Here is an 18,573-nt window from a genome sequence, read left to right on the forward strand (position 1 = left end):
AGGATCTGTCAGGAAAACAAGCTCAGCTGCTCAGTATGTAGCTTTTTGCAGGAAGCTGCAGATGTGGCAGACAAGACTACCTGGGTCTCCACCCTAGGTGAAGTAAGGAATCGGTCATTCACATCCCTCCTTTCTATTTGTACTGCCATCTAGCTTAGGAAAAAGAAAACACTTCAAAGTGAACAGAAGATGGCAGACAACATTCTTGTAAAGTTCCTTAAGTGGGAAACAAACCAGGAGTCAAAACATTTCAGGTGTTGATAAATCTGTTCAGAACAGTGGGAAAGCTAAAGAAAACTACAGTGTCGTACTCCTTCCTGCAGTAAAAGCAATTGCAGACACAAAAAAACCCAAATTCAGAACCCCAAAAGAACAACAACAACAAAAAAAAGTGAGAATTTCTAAACTTAGAAATTAAAATCTTTATTAAAATCTTTTATCTTTTAAGATGAAGCTAAGGGAAACACTAAAGTAGAGGCACTGACCAAAGTCATGAAAACAGCCAAAAAAATGACAGTGGGAAAAGAAAGTTACAGAGATGTGTGTGCACACAGAGAAACAGACATGTGTATTCTGCTGAGGCTTGGACCCAGGGCCTTATAGTCTAGCTATGTTCTACTTCAGAGTCACATCGCCAGTGTCTGGGAAGTGATTAAGATAGAAGTTGAAAGATTGGAGTACCAAAGAAGAAAAGCAATAGTAGGGCTGATATTTAAACTTCTACTCAGGAAAGCATTTTTTTTTAATAGAAAAGACTCAAGTATACATAATAAAAATGCCTTCAGACTAGAGGTGGCAGTGGCACTGTGGTGGTCATGATGTACCATGTTCTATATGTCCCAACACCATGGAGACAATGCCTCTCCTCCCTCTCCTCCCCCACCTTAGAGAGGTCCTGTGTACTAGGAAAATTAATCCAAAGTGATTACTTTCAACTTATAGCTTAGTTCCCTTTCAAGGAAATTAAATTTTAACTTAGGTTTCCAGGAAGAAAAGAGGTTAGCAACAGACTTCTTAACAGTGCCACTGAGCAAAACCTCTGTGGAGCAACACAGCTAAAGCCTGAAGTATAAGTCAAGGTTTTTATAACCGTGAAGAATTCCCATCGAGAAATAATATTACACGAGCAAAGACAAATTACAAAATGGGGGGAATGTTTGATGCTAATTTTAATTAAAACCAGTTTCTAACAATCTAGGCAAATCATGAACCATAAATTTGCAGAGAGACTTCATAGGAAGAGAAGGAAGGTGATAGAAAATGATAACTGGAGTGAGGCTGGCCCAGCTTCACTCACACAGAGAGTTCAAAGAGTTAAAGCTGTGCCAGAGCTGTTTTGGGGGTGAGAGATGGCTCCGTTGGTGACATGCTTGCTGTCCAAATTCTTACTAGGACCTAGGTTTGGACCCCAGCACCCACATAAATGCCAAGAACAGCAGCATGCTTCTGCAACTCCAGCCCTAGGAGCAGTGAGACGCTAGGGAGGAGGAGGTGGTAGAGATAGGGAGGATCCTCGGAGCTAACTAGCCAGCCAGGCAGCCTAGCTAGTCAGTGAGCTCTAGGATCAGTGAGCATTCCTGCCTCAGAAACCAAGCTGTGGAATGATAATGAACTAAAATGAACCTCTTGCCTACATGTACACGTGTGCCTGCCAATGTATATACAAATAAATGCAAAATTAAATCTACTTTAAAACATTTCTCACCAAAATCTGGAAGTTATACTCTTCAGCTGGTGGGAACATAGGCAAATGGGTACATTGCTGGTAAACAAGGACACAGTAACATAGAGTGCCTGGGAGGGAATCCTGCAGTAGTCAGCAAAATCACGTCCATGCATTCTTTGGCACAGGCACTAAAACTTCTAGTAATCTATTTATAAAAATACTAAAAATAAAATAAACTTTACAGTTTTGTGCTAGTGGTCTATGAGCACTGCTTTTATTAGGCAGGGTGCCCTGGTATACAGAACCAGTAAAGTAAACATACATTTTAAAAGATTCATTCAAATGGCTTACATGTTAAATGCTGGGTCTTGCAACAATGGCTATCTGTATGCTGGAGAGGCTAAGAACTCAATAGTTATTCCACCTATGAAACTGGATGCTCAGTCCTAATTTGATGCTGGAGTCCTGGAGGATTCTTTGAGGGTCTCTGAATTTCAATGCTGGAAAGTTAAAGGAGCAGTAGTCGGAACTCTGAAATACTGTGTCGCCACCACCAGCAGCAGCAGACATACTCACTAGCAAGAAACAAAGGCAGGCAGGCCACACTATGTTTTCCTCTGGTCCCTGCATCTGGGCCAGTCTTGGAAGGTTCTGTGGAGAGTCCCCCAGGCCTCACTTAGTCCTTTCTGGAAACTCCTTCACAGACCTGTCCTGCGTCATGTCTCCTAGTTGACACAAGATCTCACCAGGTAGACATTTAATATTAACCATCATACATAGTTTAAAAATTAGAACCATTTTAAATGTCCATTAATAGAGATATTGACTGGATGTACTGTAGTGTTGTGCAGCCAATAGCACAGTGGCTAGGTAGATGGTCCCCTTTCAAATCACCCTTTTCCAGACAAGGGATCTAGATAACCTAAAGAAGATGCCAGTGACAGAAGAGAAGGTTTTCTTTTTTTTAGCTTGCTTGTATTTTGACCACAAAATCATGTATATATATATATATCCAAACACAAAGGTAAGTGATAGAATGAAAGATAAACTGAAAAAAAATATTTTTTACACTATATTTTTACATTTTCCGAGCATCATCACCATGTAACAAGAACTTTCTAGTGGTTTTTGGACATAGATTTGGAGGCCGGCCCAGTGATGTATTTGGCAGTAGGATTTGGGTGTGTCACTTTTAGGAGAGTGTATCATGTGCATTACTAGGTGTATTTATGTATTGTTGAATGTTGATAATCACTCAAAACTATGACTTAAAACTCTGCCTATGACTTAAGCAGATTTACTCTGGAAAGGCCTTTGGACCAATTGGATTAAGTAAAAATTACACAGAAGTATACCAAATATAATAGTAGTCCCTTGATTCTGATGTGCTATCGCACATTTGCACTCTCAACACTGGCAAGGTGGTAGCAGGAAAATGATGAGTTTGTGGCCAGCCTGGGTTACACAGTAAGAACCTGTTGAGAGAGAGGCAGGAGGAGGAGAAAAAGGCTGGAGAAGAAAGAGTAGAAAAGAAAACTGGGGAGGTGGGGGGGACCTGACAATATAAACAGCAGGTTAGTACTGTGCTGGCATTTGTTTTCATTTATGTTGTGTCATTTAATATCTAGACATTGCAGCCTATTTTTCTTGTAGGTTCGAGTGGTTTTCAAGTAGTTTAATTTAGTTCATGCAATTATTAAGTAGGAGACTTTATATTTAAGCCCAGGTCCATGTGACTTTAAAGCCTGAGTCTTTTTTTTTTTTTAAACTATACTATATTTCTGCAGGATAAGCATCTACAGTGAAGAAGAAAGAACATCTGGTGCTAAGGTTTAGTTTAAACCTTTACTGGCTGCTTGGAAAATGAAGATGCAGACTCCAGATTGGCGATTTATATATTCTTCATGCAAGGGCAGCATACTAAAAGAGAGAAGGGTAAGTTTTCTTTACTTTCTGATAGGGGATTGTCTTAGGGTTTCTCTTGCTGCAGTCAGACACCACGACCAAAGGAACTGGGGAGGATAGGGTTTATTTGACTTATGCTTACAAAACATTGTTCATCATTGAAGGCGGTCAGGATAGGAACTCACACAGAGCAAGAGCAATCTGGAGGCAAGAGCTGATGTAGATGCCATTAAGGGATGCTGCTTACTTGCTTGCTCCCCATGGTTTGCTCAGCCTGCTTTCATAGAGAACAGAGGACCACCCGCTAGGCATGGCCCCACACATAGTAGGCTGGGTCCTCCTCCATTAACCACTACGCCCGGTCTTATGGAGGTATTTTCTCAATTGAGGTTCCCTCCTTTCCAGTTACTATAGCTTGTGTCAAGTTAATATAAAACTAGCTAGCTGGTGGGAGTGCAGGCTTGTACAACCACTCTGGAAATCAGTCTGGCGGTTCCTCAGAAAACTGGACATAGTACTACCGGAGGATCCAGCAATACCTCTCCTGGGCATATATCCAGAAGATGCCCCAACTGGTAAGAAGGACACATGCTCCACTATGTTCATAGCAGCCTTATTTATAATAGCCAGAAGCTGGGAAGAACCTAGATGCCCCTCAACAGAGGAATGGATACAGAAAATGTGGTACATCTACACAATGGAGTACTACTCAGCTATTAAAAAGAATGAATTTATGAAATTCCTAGCCAAATGGATGGACCTGGAGGGCATCATCCTGAGTGAGGTAACACATTCACAAAGAAACTCACACAATATGTACTCACTGATAAGTGGATATTAGCCCCAAACCTAGGATACCCAAGATATAAGATATAATTTGCTAAACACATGAAACTCAAGAAGAATGAAGACTGAAGTGTGGACACTATGCCCCTCCTTAGATTTGGGAACAAAACACCCATGGAAGGAGTTACAGAGACAAAGTTTGGAGCTGAGATGAAAGGATGGACCATGTAGAGACTGCCATATCCAGGGATCCACCCCATAATCAGCATCCAAACGCTGACACCATTGCATACACTAGCAAGATTTTATTGAAAGGACCCAGATGTAGCTGTCTCTTGTGAGACTATGCCGGGGCCTAGCAAACACAGAAGTGGATGCTCACAGTCAGCTAATGGATGGATCATAGGGCTCCCAATGGAGGAGCTAGAGAAAGTAGCCAAGGAGCTAAAGGGATCTGCAACCCTATAGGTGGAAAAACATTATGAACTAACCAGTACCCCGGAGCTCTTGACTCTAGCTGCATATATATCAAAAGATGGCCTAGTCGGCCATCACTGGAAAGAGAGGCCCATTGGACTTGCAAACTTTATATGCCCCAGTACAGGGGAACACCAGGGCCAAAAAGGGGGAGTGGGTGGGCAGGGGAGTGGGGGTGGGTGGGTATGGGGGACTTTTGGTATAGCATTGGAAATGTAAATGAGCTAAATACCTAATAAAAAATGGAAAAAAATAAAATAAAAAATAAAACTAGCTAGCATAGGGATATATATACAAACTTCTATATTGATGTAGAGATAAATATTATAGTTGTCCCCAGTAGCTAACTAAAAAAGTATGGCAAAGTAGAAAACAACAAAATTTGGGTGGTGTGGAGCCTCAGCAAGTAGTGTGGTTACCGTGCAAGCCTGACAAACTGAGCGTAATCACTGGAACCCACAAAACGTAAAAGAGAACCAGCCAACCTTATAGTTGTCCTCTGACCTCCATATACACACCCTGAGACAGAACCCCTGCTATACACACACACACACACACACACACACACACACACACACACACACACACACACACACACACACACATTTTAACATTAAAGAAGAAAAGAGAAATCCTACTGGGCAGTTTTTAAGGATATTATCAAAATTGAACAACCCAGAAGATGATCTCTTTGTGACATTTCAAGTTCTTTTGTGGATTTTGTTTTGTTTTGTTTTGTTTTGCCGTGAAATAATAGAACTAAAGTTTACCAGGCTGTGATAAAATGACAGTATTCTCACATCAGCAAAGGCTCTCCATACTCTTTTGTAGAAGCCAGGGGATCAGCTGAAGTAAGTGTGTTTCCTCTTATATTCAGGTGCTGGTGGAGATTACAGAGATCCCAGAGTTCCCTTCCCCAAGCCAGCCCTTCGTATTTCCACAGGCTTCCATGATGATAAGGCTTTCTTTAAGTTCAGCTACCTATTGGAGTAGTTGGGTAGGGAATTTGGTTTACTTTGTTTTGTCTGTATTTAGTTATGCTAGAGACTCTACTTTGTAATTCTTTATAACTGAAAAGTGTGAGAGACTATGTTAGATTTGACATAAAATGTTTTCTGTAAGTTTTATAGAATTAATTCTGAGCCTTTTCTGGTTGTCAGAGCTGCGCTGACCAGTGACTGAAAGCTGTAAGCACTGGAACATATTTGCAGAAGACAGGATTTCTAAGGTGAGATAATAAAGGTGTAAGATTTGCATTATCATTTCTCTGGATAATTTTCTAATTATATTGGACATTAAGCATTTAACAAGAATAAATATACTATCCCAACCTGAAATTTTACAAAACCATTTAAGAAACAATAGAATTCCATTTACAGTAGTATACAGACAAGAGCTTGACCACCCGCTTCTACTGAGCATGTTTTTTTTTTTAAAGATTTATTTATTATTATTATATCTAAGTACACTGTAGCTGTCTTCAGATGCACCAGAAGAGGGCATCAGATCTCATTACAGATGGTTGTGAGCCACCATGTGGTTGCTGGGATTTGAACTCAGGACCTTTGGAAGAGCAGTCGGTGCTCTTAACCAATGAGCCATCTTTCCAGCCCCTCTACCGAGCATGTTAAATGCCCATTAAAACAAATGGATGCACATGTAAGAAAATTAGAAGCTTTGGGGGTAGGACCAAAACAAGTATATTTTGTAAGGTAAATGGGTTCTGAAGCCACTGAATACTTGGAAGACATCCTCAGACTTTCAACAGAAAGGGTATTGTCACTTCAGCAAAGGCTTCCATAACCTTTGGTAGAAGACAAGGGATTCACTGAAATAAGTTTTATTTCCTGGTATTGAGTTCAGGTGCTGATGAAGACTAAAAAGATCCCACACTTCCTTTCACCAAGCTAGCCCTTCATATTTCCACTGACTTCCTTGACTATAAGGCATTTTTAAAAATTCAGCTTCCTATTGGAGTATTTGGTTAGGGACAGGCACTGAAGTTTTAATACAGTGCCTTAGCTTAACCCTGTTTGTTACTGTCTGCTTCTCCCAGGTTTGGCATGACTTACTTTTTCTTTGCTCACAATTTCTTCTTTTACTCCACCTCATCCTTTCAGGCCCATTTTCCCTTCCACTGTATACCTAGAGCCATGTTTTCCTTCACCTTCTGTTGGCATACATCTTCTGTGCATGGTGATTGAGTCCTAGAGAAGAACTTCTTGTGTCCTAAGGTAGAATGGGAAGGTTGTCAGAGGCCTTCTGCAGAGGCTTCAGGTCTAGGTGTAGGTAATATCTCTGCTAATAATCCCTGCCTGTGAACTTACACTTACTTGAACTTTAGACTTTTGATGTACAATATTTTCATAGTTCTAAAACTCTACAAATGGAGAAGTTTAATCAAAAGTGGATATAGTTTTATGATACTTTTAAGTACTAGGTAGAAACACTTATTGATTCTCTACAGAAGGACATAAACAGCCATAAAAAATTATATACATTTTTTTAAAAAGAAGATCACAAAAATGTAAGTGTGAAAATCACGATACTATGACCAGGATTCAGCAGAAACAACAAAAAAACTAAAATAGTTGCTAGAAATATATAGTACATAAATATTTTCATAAAATAAGAGATTGTGAAAGTGACGAGACATATTTAAACAGGAATCAATTGTATCAGAAATAAAAATTATAACAACTTTAAAAATCAGGGGTAGATTAACTTAGCATATAGACAATAGTTAAAATATGTTCACAGCCTCATAGAAAATGCAGAAGCTTGTGAAATTGTGATTAGAGTTCCAGAGACAAAACTCCAGGCTGGTCTGAACCATATAATGAGACTCTAAAAAGAAAAAAAAAAAAAAAAAAAAAAAAAGAAAGATAGATGGAGCCGGGCGTGGTGGCGCGTACTTTTAGTCCCAGCACTCGGGAGGCAGAGGCAGGCGGATTTCTGAGTTCGAAACCATCCTGGTCTACAAAGTGAGTTCCAGCACAGCCAGGGCTACACAGAGAAACCCTGTCTCAAAAAAACAAAAAAAAACAACAACAAAAAAAAAACCCAAAAAGACACAAATTCTCAGATTTAAAGATCCCAGGGATTTCTGTGTTCATATTACAGTCTGAACCTGCAGAATGCCAAACACAGAGTCTAGCAGGCCACAAGCCACACAGAAATCTGTTCTATGAGGAAGAAGGGAAATAGTCATGAAAGGTGATGTCAGTAAAAGGAACTGAGCAAAGAGAAAGGGAGAGTGAGTCAGGCCAGGCCAGGGAAGCAGTGTCAACAAGGTGTGCTGCAGATTGTTTTAACCTTCAGTGCCATGTATGTTACCATACATGGATTGGAATTTTAGTATTCCAGGCCAGTGCACTGTATTAACAAAGAATATGAAGACTTATTTCAGGTATGGTAGCGAAAAGCAGATGAGCAAAATCTTTTTTTTTTCTTTTGTAAGCCAGAGGTGAGAAAAACAGCAATTTAAAGAATGTGAGTATTTATTCATTCACTCATCATTCATTCATTCATTCATTCATTCTTTTATGCTAAGGATTGAACTCCAGACTTAACACCCACTCTACCACTGAATGCCCCAAGGGCTTGTCTTGGGTTTGTTTTCCTGTTTTGAGACAAGCTCCTGCTATGCAGCCTTGGCTGGCCTGGTGCTATGTAGCTTAGACTGACTTCAAATATGAGGTCATTCGCTGTCTCTGTCTCCCGAGTGCTGGGAGCATAGGCCTGTGCCACTGCAGTGGCTCAACTGCTTCAGGGGCTGATTTACCTGCTGATTTTGAGATGCATTCTCATCCTTTTCACTGTTGAGTAAGATACCTTTTATAGATAAATCACAATTTGTTCATTCTTGTATTTGTGCTTAGGAAAAATGTCTTTCAGATTTTTAGCTAATTAGCTAGTAGAATATTTATTAACTTTGTGGGTAACTGGTAGCTTCTTGGTGTTTCAGTAAAGAGTAACACAAAAACCCTGAAGAGTAATTAGGGATCACAAAACAGTTTTTGTACAAATAACGTTAGCAAAGCCAAATGAAAGGGAAACAAATTAGGAGAAAACTGCCATAGGCAAATGATGTGCTGTCAAAGTGATAGTATTTCTAAGTGGCTATACAAAAGATGCTATAATTTATAAACTCATTGAATGATGATGTTTTAACTTTTTAAATTTTTGTTATATATTATTGCCAGCCATTTAATTTCATTAAGTGACTCTTTTGAAGGTTTTTTTTAATTGCTTTAATTGTTAGATGTAATTACTGTATTGTAACCGTCTGATATTTTCAAATTAAGCAATGTTGCTAGGATATAGTTTATAGGCTGAGGATATAGTTTAGTGGTGGAGTCATACGTTACCAGTATGTCTGATGTCCTAGAATCAACCATTCGGAACACATAAAGAATCAATGGTGAGATATGGAGAGGAGAAATGCATTTTAGGGCTGGGAGCTCAGTGTAGAGCAAGTGTTTCCCATGTATGAGGTACAGGCCTCAGTCTTCAGGTACCAAACAAACAAAAAAGAATTCATGTTAGTATAATGGATGATACATTCTCCTTATTCATGACTGATGTTGATTCAGATTGGTTCTATTAATTTTAATGGGTTCAGAAGTATATTGGAAGCTATAGTTCATAAGGCTGTAGAGACAAAGGTTGCATGTACAGATGTTTTAATCATATAGATTATCTGATAGGTGAATCCAGACCTTTTTTAAGTTTTAGTATTATTTTTATTAGTGTGTAAATGGGAGGGAGGGATGTCTGTAAATATGTGTGTGTACAAGTGTATGTATGCATGTGTACCTCTATAAGTGTGCTGTGTAACAGTGCATGTACATGTGTTTGTGAGCATGTGTGTGTGTTTGTGTGTATTACAAATTTCTAAGTTACGTTTTTACATTGAGAATTGCCATTGCTAAGTTTATTTATAACTATGTCAATAACCCTCTCCTCCTATCATCGTTCTTCCCTTTCCCTGCCTTTCTCTTTCCTTGGTGAAGATGGATCCTAGAACCTCCCTTGTATTGGGCAAACTCTTTATTGCTGAGCTATGTCCCCAACCATAACCCTGTTTAGTCACTTTTGTTTTCATTTTTATTTTTTGAGCAACTTTATACATGAGAACTACATCTGCTTGACTCTTTCCATCTCTCCCCACTCTGACTCCTCCCGTTTCCCTCCTCAAGTTCATGACCTCTTTATTATTGTTACATATGTATGCTATTGGCTTTAGTACACATACATGTATATAGTCTACTAAGTTCATTTGGCTTTGTTCTTTTGTATATGTGTCTGTGGCTGAGCACTTGGGATTGGACAATCTTTGCAGGAGCTGGTACCAGAGGAAACAGATTCTCTCTAAGCAGCCATTGCTCAACTAGTAGAACTTTGTAGAAAGTCCCTACTCACGTTGGAATGTCAGTTGGTATTGTCCCTCCCATTGAGTGGGCTTTATTTAGTACAGTTAGACAACAACTGTTTACTCACAAGCTAAAAGTACCTCTCTTGAGTGACTGGAAATAGCTTCCAGTCCAAACACTGCTATGGTTCATAGATCTTACAGCTGGGCGAGACTACTGACTGGTCCTTTCCATGTATCATGAGAGCAAGACCTCCAGGGTGGAGGCTTCTAGAGCAGTTCTGGCTCAGTTCTTCCAAGTCCTGCGTCCTGAGTGTATGGTATCTTCAACACTAGGGTTTTATCTTCAAGAGCTGGAGGGCAATCAAGGGCAATGGAATATCCTTTATGGCTTGGAATGCTTTTATTTCTTGACCAACAACTTGTGTGTGTGTGTGTGGGGGGGGGTTAGCTGTATAAACGTGTGGAGGTCAGAGAATAACTTCTATCTTTTGTTCTGTTTCTGCCACTTAGCTCAGGGGATGGGACCCAGACCTTCAAGCTTGGTGGTGGCATCTTTACCTTCAAAGCAATCTTGCTGGTGCTTGAAAGTGCTTTTCTGTTGAGTTGGCATTGAAGTAAATGCATTAATTAATTAATTAGTTAATTAATTAATTAGTTAGTTAGTTAATGTTAATGAATCATATATTTAAATTATAGCGTTCAGTTTGTTTAGGCATTCTGAAACTTACCAAGTTTAAATTAGGAGAGACTTTGAGGCAGATGCTATAGTTTGTTGGATAAAGACTTGAGAGAAAGATCCTACAGTGTAGGTGGAAAGTGAAAACTGAGCTATGAACTGATGTCACAGGAAAGGAGAGAGGAGGTGGGTGGAGGTGGTGTGAAATGTGAATGAATCAAGAGTGCCCCAAATTAAAGCTAGGAAGGGAAGAGAATGGAAATCTAGATGGAAAGATGGCTTCCAAGCCAAATTCATACATGAATCTTCTTAATGGAAATTTAAATATGAACAAAAATTTACGTACAGAATATATGTGATATATGATAAAAAGAAACAACCTAAATCATTTTATAAAATCAACCTTAGGAAATGAAGTTACATTTCTCCAGTGAATCTTAGGTACCATTCAGTTATAGCCTTAACGTTGAGGAATAGATAGCAAAATTTACAGGTGTATTCCCTGGATAGTAGAATTGTATCTTTCAGCATTGATGAGGATTAGTAATTTAGCTGAAAGCAGCTAGCATGGTACCTGGCATAGAGAGATCACATAGCAATTGTTACTTTTGGATGTGTACTGAAAGTTCATGAACTAGACTTATCAAGAGGTCAAGAGACACTCTAATGGCCTTGGAGAATGGTGGAAAACCAGTTTGGGGCTAAAATGCTGAAGGAATAGGTAGCACTGGCACCCTAGAGAAATAGGGTCCCTTTGCCTTTTAGAAAGTTACAGGGTGAAAGAGAAATGGAGGAGTAGAGTACAGAGACAGTAGATTGGAAGGAGAAAGAGGACTGACAAAATGCATGATTCCTGATGCTGTGTGCCTAAATATTGACCCAGTCAATATAGTCTCAGTTTATGAAAGCCATATGACTTGAGAAACAACCCTAGCCAGAATAATTCTCCTGATACTCTGGGATTCCTAGTTCTTAGAAACCATGAGCTAATACATCTTAAACTCTTGTGTTTTTAATGTATAAATGGGGACAATTGTTATTCAGTAGAATGATACTAATATTGGTAGCTAAGTTAAGTGATACAATAGATCAGTATGTACCTGTAAATTCCTATGTTGAAACCTAAAGTTCAGGGAGATGGTATTTGAAGTGATAAGTTTTAAGACTTGAGCCCTTGTGAATAGCTTGCTTAACTCTCTATTATGTTAAAAATAAGGGGATCAGATTGACCTCTGTGAACTAGGAATCAGTGAATCTGTTATGTCCTTGATCATACACTTTACATCCTTCAGAAACACGATAGAAATATCTTTGTATTCCATTGTAGCAGCTTAAACAGAACAAGGAACATGCTGTTAGAACAAAGATTGTATTTTATTTTATTTCATTTCATGTGAATGAGTGTCTGCTTATGTATGTCTTTGCACCACTTGCATACAGTGCTTGCAAAGGCCAGAAGAGGGCATAAGATCCCTAAGATTGGAATTGCAGAGGATTTGTGAGCTGACTTCTGAGTGCTAGAAATTGAAATGTGTCCTCTTGAAGAGCAGTCAGTGTTCTTAGTCACTGAGCCATCCTTCCAACTTCAGAACAAATACTTCTAAAATATATGTAACTTTGAGGTCATTAGTGGATGATTGGTGAGTGGGTTTTGCAGATCCACTTGTGAAAACATGAAGTTCCAACCTTAAGGAAGCTGTAGACTCATGTCCTTAGATGAAGTTGCCAATTAAGGCTCAAAGAAACGCAAGGGAATCTAATTAAAAACTGAGGAAAGAGAATCATTATAGCATTTTATCCATAGTACTCTGCAAACAAAATAATAAACAAAATAATCACGGGAGGTAGAGGGAGGGAGGAACATGGATGGGAGAAGGGAAGGAGAGGGAAAAAAGTGGGGGCAGGATCAAGTATGAGAAGAGACAGGAGAGAAGTCCAGAGTGCCAGGAGAATGAATAGAAATACAGTGGGAGTGGGAGGTTGGGGACCAGGGTGAGGGAACCACTAGGAAGTCCCAGACGCCAGGGATGCAAGAGGCTCCCAGGACTCAGTGGGGATGACATTAGCTGAAATACCCACCTGAAGGGAGATAGAACCTGAAGAGACCACCTCCAGTAGATAACATGGCCCCCACTGGAGAGATGGGGCCACCCACCCATCTCAAAAATTTTAACCCAGAATTGTTCCTGTCTAAAGGAAATGCAGGGACAAAAATGGAGCAGAGACTGAAGGAAAGGCCATCCAGAGACTGTCCCACCTTGGGATCCATTCCATCTGCAGACACCAAACCCTGACACTATTGCTAATGCCAAGAAGTGCCTGCTGACAGGAGCCTGATATAGAGGCTCTGCCTGCACCTGACTAATACAGATGCAGATAATCACAGCCAATCATTACTGAGCCTGGGGACCCCAATGGAGGAATTAGGGGAAGGACTAAAGATACAGAAAGGGATTGCAACCTCATAGGAAGAACAATATCAACTAACCACACCCTTCAGAGCTCCCAGGGACTAAACCACCAACCAAAGAGTATACATGGGTTGGTCCATGGCTCCCACTACATATGTAGCAGAGGATTGCCTCATCTGACATCAGTGGGAGGGGAGACACTTAGTTCTGTTGAAACCTGTTACAGCAGTGAAGGAAGATGCTAGTGGCGTGAGGCTGGAGTGGGTGGGTGCGTAGCGGTGCATCCTCTTAGAAGCAAAAGGGAGGGGAAATGGGATGGGGAGTTTCCAGTGGGGAGACAAGGAAGGGGACAACATTTGAAATGTAAATAAATAAAATCATCAATAATTTTAGCCGAGCAGTGGTGGTGCACCCCTTTAATCCCAGCACTTGGGAAGCAGAGGCAGGCAGATTTCTGAGTTCGAGCCCAGCCTGGTCTACAGAGTGAGTTCCAGGACAGCCAGGGCTACACAGAGAAACCCTGTCTCAAAAAAAAAAAAAAATATATATATATATATATAAAAAATGGGGATATTCCTTGATTTGTTACTCACCTTTTTCTTTCCCTAGAGTAGCCAACACAGATGGGGAGTGAAACAAGAGAAACCAGAGCAGATGAATTCTGTTATTCTGTTATTATGTTTGGCCTTGAATTAATAATTAGTGATAAGGCACATCTGGAATATTCCCAAAGCATTCATCCTTTAGAAGTTCCTACGTGCTCTGATTTTATGAAAGCCAAATTGAGTATCTTTAGCAACTTCCAAGGCCATGCAGTTAAGTCTTCCTGAAATGGAAATGAGAAGAAAAAAAATCTACAGGTATCTCCACACATGGCACCGCAGCAGTCCTCCAGAAAGGGCAGCCAGCAGGTCCTTTGCTCTGTGGCTCCTTTCTTCTCTAAGGCTATTGAGGACTAAATCCTGTGCAGTTGCATATCAGCTGAAGGGAAATCCATGGTTGTTTATACCTACGTTCTGGTGTTTAAGGAGGGGAAAAATATTGAAATAGAACAAGAACAGAAAGTGAGAGTGTAAAAGACAGTACGAAGCTGCTAAAGAGAGGCCCAGGAATTAAGAGCATCCATGTCAGGCAGCTCACAATCACCTTTAACTTTAGCTTTGGGGGACTTACCACTCCCTCTATTCTCCATAACACTTGCACTCATGTGTACATAACTACACACAGGCCTACACATATACCTAATTAAAAATTAAAGTCTTGATTAAAAATTAAATTAAATTTTAGAAAGATGGTGGGGAGAAGAAAGACATATATATATTACTTTAAAAGCAAAGGTTTGTTTTTACTCATTTTAGAAAATTCTGTGTGTCCAGCACATCTTTTGTGTATCTCATAGTGTAATATATGCATGTATGTTTATTTTATGAAGGTAAAGTAATACAGTAATTTCTGCTATTAAGGATGGGAAAAATACTGAAAATTTTTTTCAATATTTGTTTTGAGTATAATAAGCTTATTGTATGTAGTGTGATTGGTTTATTGGGGAATGACGAGAATAAGGAGGTATCTTTTGTGCTTTGGGGAAGTTTCATAAGTCAGAAGCACTACATATATATAGAAACCACTCCACTGAACCACACTCAAGAGACCTAAACACACACGTGCACATGCTCTGCTGTGTCTGCACATCTTACTGGCTCTATTGGAAAGATCTAAGACAGGAACACCCATAGTGCCTGCCAAAAGAAAAGCATTTCCACCCTTGTGTGTGGACCACATATACTGATGTTTCTTCATTTTTGCTTTTTCATGTGTGTCTTGGTGTTCTATTGCTGTGACGAGACGTCATGATGATGGCAACTCTGGTAAAAGAACTATTTTTAATTGGGGTTTGCTGACAGTTTCTGAGGTTTAATCTATTATCCTAATGGTGAGGAATGTGTTGGCATGTAGGCAGACACAGCTGAGCATTTCAGATCCAGATCCAAAGGCAGCAGGAAGAGAATAGCTGGATCTACAGAAAGCAAGAGGAAACTCTGGGCTTGGCATGGCTTCTGCAACCACAAAGCCCACCCCCAGAGACACACTCACCAGCACAAGGCCACACCTCCTAGTTCCTGTCAAATGGTGCCACTCCCTAATGACCAAGCATTAAAATTCCTATTCCTAGTCAAACCACCACAATGTGCCTTTCTGCTTTCCCTTACTTGGTTCTTGTATGGGGAGAGTGGTAATTTTATAATCTAGGTATAGCAAGCCAACAGGTGAGGGTGAGCACATTGCTAATCTTATTTGGAAAACTTTACTGGTGTTAGGCAAGACAGTTCTTGAAAGTATAGATGTGGGAGAGGATAAGAATGGATGGATGCTGGGCAGAGGATAAGAATGGATGGATTGGACTGGAATTGTAATATGTGAGTGTGCCCAGCTCTACTCTCTGCAGTTAAATCATGGTGCATAATGCCTGACAGGAAGCTGATAAAGGACTTTAAATTGCTCTTTCTTTAGTTCCTTGGGCCAAGTAATAGAAGCCTTTCATTGTATCTTTTTCTTACCTCTTGAGGATTCTCAATCTCGTACCAGTCATATATACCTAGTAATCAGGTTGTTCCATTGTTATTTACATGATTCTAGTAAAACCTGGGGTCTTGTTTCAAAGATTGATACAGTTAATTAGGATGCTTTTGGGATATTGATGGTCAAAGGTTTTCCTTCCTTCCTTCCTCCCTCCCTTCCCTCCCTCCCTCCCTCCCTCCCTCCCTCCCTCCCTCCCTTCTTCCCTCCCTCCCTCCCTCCCTTCCTTTCTACTTATTTATACTCCAGATTTTACCCCCCCCAGTCCACCCTCTGACTGTTCCACATCCCATACCTCCTCCCCACCCCACTGTCTTCACAAGGATGCCTCCACCCCCTACCCCCATCCCACCTGTCCTCTAAACTCCCTGGGGCCTCCAGTCTCTTGAGTAGGTGCATCATCCCTGATTGAACCCAGACCAGGCAATCCTCTGCTGTATATGTGTTTGGGGGCCTTATATCAGCTGGTGTATGCTGCCTGGTTGGTGGTTTAGTGTTTGAGAGATCTTGGGGGTCCAGGTTAATTGAGGCTGCTCGTCCTCCTACAGGGTCACCCTCTTTCTCAGAAGGACATGCATGGTATGTACTCACTAATAAGTGGATATTAGCTAGAAAAAAAAATACAGAATACAGTCCACAGAACTCAAAAAGGTCAACAAGTTGAAGGGCCCAAGGGAGGACGCCTCAGTCCCACTTGGGAGGGAGAAGAATGCAGTCACAGTAGGGAGGGAGGGGCCTGGGAGGGAACTGGGAGGGAAAGTGGACAGAGGTGGAGATGGGGAGAGCGGAACCTGATCTGGTATTGGGTGAGGGAAAAGGACTGAATCCCTGAGAGCCAGCAGAAAGAATGGAAACAGGCAACCTCAGGAGGTAGGAGGTTGTGGGGACCCTCCAAAATGCACCAGAGACCTGGGAGGTGAGAAACTCTCAGGACTCAAAGAGAGAGACCTTAGATGAAATGCCCGACAGTAGGGAGAGGGAACTTAGAGACCACCTCTAGCAGGAAGACAGGACATCAAGTGAGGGAGGGGGTCGCCATCCCACAGTCATATCTCTGACCCATAATTGTTCCTGTCTGAAAGAACTGCAGGGATGGAAATGGAGAGGAGCCTAAGAAGGTCCAGCGACAGGCCCAAAAGTGGGATCCAGTTCAAGGGGAGGTCCCAAGGCCTAACACTATTATTGAGGTTATGGAGTGCTCACAAAAAGGGACCTATCATGATTGCCCTCCAAAAAACCCAAAAGGCAGCTGATAGAATCAGATGCAGATATTTGCACCAAACCAATGGACAGAAGCTGCTGATCCCTGTGCTTGAATTAGGGAAAGGCCAAAGATTTCTCAGAAATTTCTCAGAACCAAATTTGTTACCATGTGGAGAGAGCTCAACTTTGAATCAAGTACAGGAGATACGAATGCAGAAAAATAACTCAGTGACATTGTTTATTTGAGCTCAGTCAGCTTTTCTTTGTTTTATTTATTTACATTCCAGATGTCCCCCCCCCCAGTTGTTCACTTCAACAACCCCTTTGCCTCTGAGAGGGTACTCCCTCACCCACCTCTATATCCCCCATCCACACCCCCTTCTTCCCTGGGGCATCAAGTCTCTACAGGTTTAGGGACATCCTTAATAACCTCTTCCACTGAGGTCAGACAAGGCAGTCTCTGCTACATATGTGCTGGAGGCCACGGACCAGCCCATAAACGTTCTTTGGTTAGTGGCTTAGTTTCTGGGAGCTCTGAGGGTTCTGGGTTAGTTGATATTTTTGGTCTTCCTATGGGGTTGCCATCTCCTTCAGCACCTTCAATTCTTCCATAGGGGTCCCTGACCTCAGAATAATGTTTAGCTGTAAGTATCTGCATCTATTTCAGTCAGCTGCTGGTAGAGCTCCCAGGGAACAGCCATACTATGTTCCTGCTTTCTGCCGCCCTCAAGGTTGAATTTATCTTGAATTTATAGCAGTTTGTGCCTGCTGAAGATGAGTCTTTACAATGTAATAAGGACCTCTGTCTTTCACAGCATTCTCTAAGATAATATTTAGGTAATATGAAAGGCAACACCTTTTGGAATAGTCCCAGTTTCAGTTATTCAAGACCCGCATGAGGGTCAAGCTGCACATCTACATGTGAGCAGGGAGATCCTTAATGACCTTTTCCACTGAGGTCAGACAAGGCAGCCTCTGCTACGTATGTGCTGGAGGCCACGGACCAGCCCATATACTTAGGGAGACCTAAGTCCAGCCTGTGTATGTTCTTTGGTTGGTGGTTCAGTCTCTGAGAGCCCCAAGGGTCCAGGTTAGTTGACTCTGTTGGTCTTTCTGTGGAAATCTTTTCCCTTTGGGACCTGCAGTCCTTCCTCCTATTCTTCCATAAGAGTCCCTAAGCTCCATCCATTGTTTGGCTGTAGGTGTCTGTATCTGTCTGAGTCAGCTGCTCTGTGGAGCCTCTTAGAAGACAACATGCTCCTGTCTGCAAGCATAACAGAGTATCATTAATACTGTTAGGGATTAGTGCTTGCCCATGGGATAGGTCTCAAGTTGGGTGGGTTTATTGGTTGGCCATTCCCTCATCCATGGTTTCTCACTTTTGTTACTGTTAACATTTTTGATTGAATCATCCTTTGTTGAGATGTAAGTTATACAATGATGTAAATTATACATGTCTTCTTATACAATGATTACCACTACTTCTGGTCTTTTC

General features: G+C 41.0%; 1 protein-coding gene across 4 annotated transcripts in view; it reads left to right on the forward strand.

Annotated features, from left to right (window-relative positions):
- Positions 1–18,573, forward strand: part of Cab39l (calcium binding protein 39-like) — a 107,971-nt gene that overhangs the window by 14,707 nt on the left and 74,691 nt on the right. For all 4 annotated transcript variants that reach the window (XM_017316177.2, NM_001360592.1, NM_001360591.1 and 1 more), the window contains exons 2-3: positions 3,454–3,601; positions 5,995–6,062. The gene's annotated coding sequence lies outside the window, so the exon portion shown is untranslated. The remainder of the gene's footprint in view (positions 1–3,453; positions 3,602–5,994; positions 6,063–18,573) is intronic.

Source organism: Mus musculus, chromosome 14 (assembly GCF_000001635.26).
Source record: "Mus musculus strain C57BL/6J chromosome 14, GRCm38.p6 C57BL/6J".
NCBI classification, from domain to species: domain Eukaryota; kingdom Metazoa; phylum Chordata; class Mammalia; order Rodentia; family Muridae; genus Mus; species Mus musculus.